Source organism: Tasmannia lanceolata, unplaced genomic scaffold, assembly GCF_043159265.1.
Source record: "Tasmannia lanceolata isolate RefF3 unplaced genomic scaffold, GAP_Taslan_0.1 ptg000037l, whole genome shotgun sequence".
In the NCBI taxonomy this organism is placed as follows: domain Eukaryota; kingdom Viridiplantae; phylum Streptophyta; class Magnoliopsida; order Canellales; family Winteraceae; genus Tasmannia; species Tasmannia lanceolata.
The window spans coordinates 45,838,650-45,844,521 of NW_027518714.1; the positions used below are offsets into that span (position 1 = coordinate 45,838,650).

A 5,872-nucleotide genomic window follows, 5' to 3' on the forward strand; every position below is an offset into this window, starting at 1 on the left:
CCGACACCAACGACATATTTTCAGAGAGGACAATCCAAAGACTCTGGGAGAGAAGATCTCAATTAATTTAATCATCAAAAAGTTAAGTGTTTCTCCATTTTCATCCCCACTGAAACTGAAACCGAAACCGAAAAGACCGAAATGTATAAACCAAAATCGTAAGTTTAGTAGTGGTATATGAGGAGATTTTATATGATGTGAGCCCATATAGTCCAGTGTTTTTAAAAAACCATTGCACAGCCCACATCATAGGATGATCCAAACCGTCCATTTGGTGGGCCGCAACGTAATCGGCCGTGCCCAAAAAATCATTTCCATAGGATGATCCTAGCCCTCTTATCTATAGAGGAACTGCATATTATGGAAACCTCTATAGATCGAAGGGTCGGTATCATCCTATGGAAGTCATTTTTTGGGCACCACCGATTTACATTGTGGCCCATCAAATGGACGGTTTGGATCATCCTATGGTGTGGGACGCTCTTTTTTAAAGTTATTGGACTATACGGGCTCACACCATATAAAAACTCCTATATCCGTATGTATTACATAAGGGAAATGATATCACTACAACTACACATGTTTTAGTAATTGAACAAACCCTGCTCTTCTCTTCTCCTTTAATTGGCTTGTGAGAGCTTTCTGGGAATTATAATAACCTTTGACAACTCTTTAAAGACTAAAAGACAAGATAAGTTAGTGAAAATATCAAAACATGGTTGTGCTGATATCATTTCCCATTACAGAAATATATTTATATAAATTGGATGCGAAATGTGGTGCATTTATTATGTATAAATGTTGCCAATTCCCAGAAGATTTATTTATGTACCCTCATGCATACAATTGCCCAACTACTTTCTTCGTCCTCCCTCTTTCGTTGTGCACTTCCGGCTTCCCCACTTCCGCATCTGTCGTATTCGGGAGAGCTTGCTTCATGGCGGAGCATTTAGCAATGCCAGCCTGGTGAGGACAGGTTAAGGCAAGACCTGCTGGGCTTGCTTCTCATGAGATTGGGTGAGGGAATCAGAAAGGGGCTCAACAACCGGGCGGGCGGGCTATGTACTAAATTATCAGACATGCATGCCAGTGCATGTGCCCGTGCGTGTCACTAGGTGTTCAATGTTTTTAAACTCAACTCAACTCAACTCAACTAAGCCTTTGTCCCAAACTAGTTGGGGTCGGCTAATGAATCCCTTAGAAAAAATTTCATGAAGAAGGTGAAAGGATCTACCCAGCTCAAATTGACTAAGTCTAATCCTGACACTAGTTGGGTTCGTCTACATGGATCATTTTCTTCCATTCTATCCTATCCAAGGTCATGTTCTCTGTTATGTTCCTAGCCCTCAAGTCTTTCCTCACTGTTTCTACCCAAGTTGTTTTCAGTCTGCCCCTATCTCCTTTTACTCTATGAACTTGGCACGAGTCACTTCTTCTCACTGGAGCATCCAAAGGCCTACGTTGGATATGCCCAAACCATCTTAAGCGGTGTTCTCTCATCTTCTCCTCAATTGTTGCCACCCCCACCTTTTTTACGGATGTCTTCATTTTAATTCGATCTAACCTTGTGTGGCCGCACATCCATCTAAGCATTTGCATCTCCGCTACAATCATCTTATGCACAGGCTGCTTCTTGGTGGCCCAACATTCTGAGCCGCACAAGATGGCTATCTTCACAACTGTCTTATAAAACTTTCCCTTCAACTTGGTAGGTATTTTACTTCAAAGGTCATGTTCAATGTTTTTAAACTATTATGAATAATTGTCTTGCTTATGTCTTGATTTTTTTTGAGTGTGTATTTGTGATTATTCTAGCATTTTCTAAAGTTTCATCTTTAAATTTTATCATAGTTTATCATTTGCATGTGATTCCATATGTTTCTATTATTTTACAGGATTTCCGCAAAAATTTCCAACTGAAAAAGAAACATTTCTTTTTTCGCAACTAAAACTGAAATCAAAATCAAAATTTATAACCTTTGACCATAAGAACATACAATGAAAGTTTCTCACATAAGTTGGCGGGATTACTGAAGAGAATTGCGGAGGCCATCAACATCAAGTCATTCGCATTTGGACATTCAAACTTGGTGCCAACTGAAACACTCAAACTGTTCTCTCATGCAACATTCAGCCGTGAAATGCCTTTCTATGAAATTCCCTAGCAAATCCCTCATTTTATAAATGCCAGAAAATAGGAAAGACATTATTGAGAAATATAGACATACCTTCCCAAAACCGGCCTGGTCAAGGATTGCACGTACGTTTTCCGACATGAAATCTACGGCAAGAACCGTGACATGTTGACATCCAACTTTTGCCATCTTGACTGCCATATCTGCCATAACCAAGGAATCAGATATACTGATGTGTGGCTACTGCTTCTGTGTAGCAGTTACGACACCTTGGACCTCTGGATCCATATAAAAGTGTGCAACAATGCCAATTTTCTTCTCCTCTAACAAACTGGCAAGTTCTTTAACCTTTAACTCGTCCGGGAACAAAAACTGTGCCTGAAATTATACTATAATTGAACTTAGAATTTTGCTACAGCCAAGAAACCATATTTATCAGGGTGGGAAACGAATTTGGGAAGCGAAACGTAAAAAAGAATCGAGAAACGCAGGGAAAAAATAAAGGTGAAATGAGAAATGGAAAAACGATAGAGAATCGTATGAGAAATGCATTAAGAAACGTCTTATGAAATGCATTAGAAACATTTCAAAACAACACAGAAACGTTAATGAAAACATATGAAAGACGAGGAATACAAAGTGTATGGTTTGTACATTTAAAATTTGTTAATTTCAAGTTTCTATTTGAATATTTCTTATTTTTATTTTTATTACAATATATATGCTATTGTTTTCAATATCTATATTCCACAATTTTTTGGTGTGCTTTTTACAAAACGATTTTCGTAAGTTTCACATGTGTCCCACACTTTTCAATACATTTTCTACAAGTTTTCCATATGTTTCCCACACGTATCACACATGTTTCACATAAGTTTCTCATATTTTCCCATATGTTTCTCATGCATTTGGGAAAATTTCCCCTATTTTTTCATCACGTTTCACAAATGTTTCTGACACGCGTTTGAGGGAAAACGAGTTTCCCACCCGCCCATCGAGTTTCCAGTTACTATGCAAGAAACTAACTCAAATTAAAGAAAAGTAAAAGAAAACAACTCTTTTTTCCCTCGGAGAGAAGCAAAATTGTAAATGGTTCTGTTTATTCATGCCACACACATTAAACAGCCACCAACCTTTTCTAACAAATCATGCTTTTAGTGACTAGTTCCACAGAGCAGCATGATGAACGAAAGGGACAGAACATAATGTCAGGAAAATATCAGAGGAACATTCCATCACCTATGCCTCTCTGCAAATATCTGTATAAATAAACGGATATTGCTTATTTATAATGACAAATTTCATTTGGTTTCCTTCATGAATGCAATTATATTCTTCTATTAAGATATTCCTGACGAAGTTCTGTGTGCTCACGGTAGGACTTCCAATGAGCAGGGTTTTGACACATTTTCTTTTGACAGAAAAGCATATTTCCACAACATAGCAAAACACTCTTTTTCAATTTTGCAAGGCCCCACTGACCAAACTGCTTCTGAACAATTTTATGCAATTACTATTTGTTTTAATGGTTGTTGTTTAATTCCATTCTGAGAATGCCACTAATGATTAGAAGTATTTCCGAATCCTAAGAACCAGAATATTCTTCCTAGGTAAGACTACCGCTCCTGGTTCATGAATCCTTTCACTAGAAGCAAAATGATTTTCAAATTCTAGAGACCAAAGATTGGACCAGGCATGACAGACCCACAAATCACCCTTGATTTACATTTCTCATCGTCCTTCATCAATCATTCTTGATTTACATTTCTTAACGTCTGTCCCACAAATGAAACTACAAATCCACACAGAAAAAATAATTTTCTCAAGACCCGAACGGGTGTGAATGAATTATAACAAGCCAATTGTTTTAGTATTTTCTTCAAAGATTAAGATCTGATTTAAATTATCCATTCCTCTACATATTCAAACGTCAAAATGAAACATTTTTTTTCCGCCTCTTCAATTTCACCTATATCTTCAATTATTCCAAGGTAAGTAACACTCAATTCTTATAAAAGTTCCACTCCCCTTATCATTTTTCCTTGAACAAAGTACATAAATACATAAATCCAAACATAAAAAATGACAACAAGATCAATAGAGAAACAACACGAATTCTAACCTGAGCTTCAGCATAGCTCCCCTTTGCATCAATGTCATCCTCTCTAACATCCAACGAAGGGAAAGGATCCATGAACTCCTTTCCTTCTCTCTCTGGAACAAGCGATTCTGTCCTCTTCTTCATACTCATCAACACATTGTGCCATGTATTGACCCTCGAATGGGTGCCACCGGGCAGTGATCCAACATTCAACGCCCCCAAATCCTCCATATTCAGCCCCAATACCTCCTCTGGTAATGCCCCATCAAGGATCAAAATTAAGCAAGAACAGAATCCCTTAGTAATCTCCGAATCGCTATCGGCTGAAAAACGCATCCTGCCATCATCATCCATTGAAACTGCTAACCAGACCTGCGCTGTGCAACCCATGACTCGGTTTGATGGGACTCGGTCCGAGTCGGAGAATCGGGGGAGGAGTGTTGCGTAGTCGAGAAGCCGTTTTACTCGGTCGATCGGTTCTGGTAGAGATTGGAACTCGGAGACTATACGTTGGAGCTTGCAGCTAGGTAGCTCAGAGTCGTTCGACGGAGATTCAGAGGTGGAGGAGAGAGAGAAACGAAAATTAGGGTTAGGGTTTGGAATGGTCGATTTCGCAGAGAAGAAAGAGCTAGTGTTTTTGCTGCTGTTGATGGGGTTAGTGGTGTGTGCGCGTTTTGCAAACTTGAGAAAGGAGGTTTTCCAATTAGGGATAGGGTTTCGGGATCTCAGCAAGCAAGAAGAAGAAGAAGAAGAAGAAGAAGAAGAAGATGGTCGGATTGCCAAGGTTGCAGAATCCATTCTGAATTAACGGTTTAGCCTTCTTTTTTTTTTTTTTCCTGTTTTCTGTTTTCTGTTTTCTGTTTTCTGTTTTTGAGTTTTGTTGTTATGAAATAAGACAATGTATTTATAGACATGTCGAGAGTCGAGAGTCGAGAGTCGAGAGAGAGAGTTTTGCTTTGAATGCTTGAAATGTCAAGTGGGACCTTCTTCATAGATCTTCTTTCTATCTATCGTGGCCTTTAGTTGACCAAATCTCATGTGGTGAGATATAGAGTGACGTTTGGATTATGGATTTCTCATGGCGAGTGAGATCTTTTTGGTTCATGCATTTCTAACACTAACATATTGCCCTTTCTTGACCAAATCTCGTGCAGTGAATGATAGAGGCAGGCTTTCTTTTCTCACTTTGTTGGCTAAGTTATTTGTGGTAGCAGTCCCACATTAACTTAATAATTTGTTTTGGGTCGCTCAAGGGGGGCATTATATGTAATTAAGATCATTCCTGTAAACTATCTTGGTCCCTTGTAGAATGGACATCTCATCCGTAAGATAAATAACTATAAAAATCAACAGTTTAGCATTTCTTTTCTAAACAGTAAAACGAGGTTTATGGGTTAAGTTGGGATTAATGACAATGGGCCGAACATTTGTTATTCGGTTGAATCAACACATCCGATAATGTAAAGGTTTGAATCATGTCAAGGTGGCTCTTTGGATTAGAATCTTGGGCATGCTCCCCAGAGACGAGAGTTCAAATACCCCTGGGCTTCCACGATGCGCGTGGTTTACGGGTGATTGCGTGCATCGGATGGAATTAGTCCCACTCTACAAAGTGGGGTGGGGACACCCTACGTCA

At 38.9% G+C, this 5,872-nt stretch overlaps 1 pseudogene; it reads right to left on the reverse strand.

The window, feature by feature from the left end:
* Window positions 1-2,075: 2,075 nt before the first annotated feature.
* Window positions 2,076-5,089, reverse strand: LOC143861136 (quinolinate synthase, chloroplastic-like; annotated as a pseudogene).
* Between the last annotated feature and the right edge of the window lie 783 nt (window positions 5,090-5,872).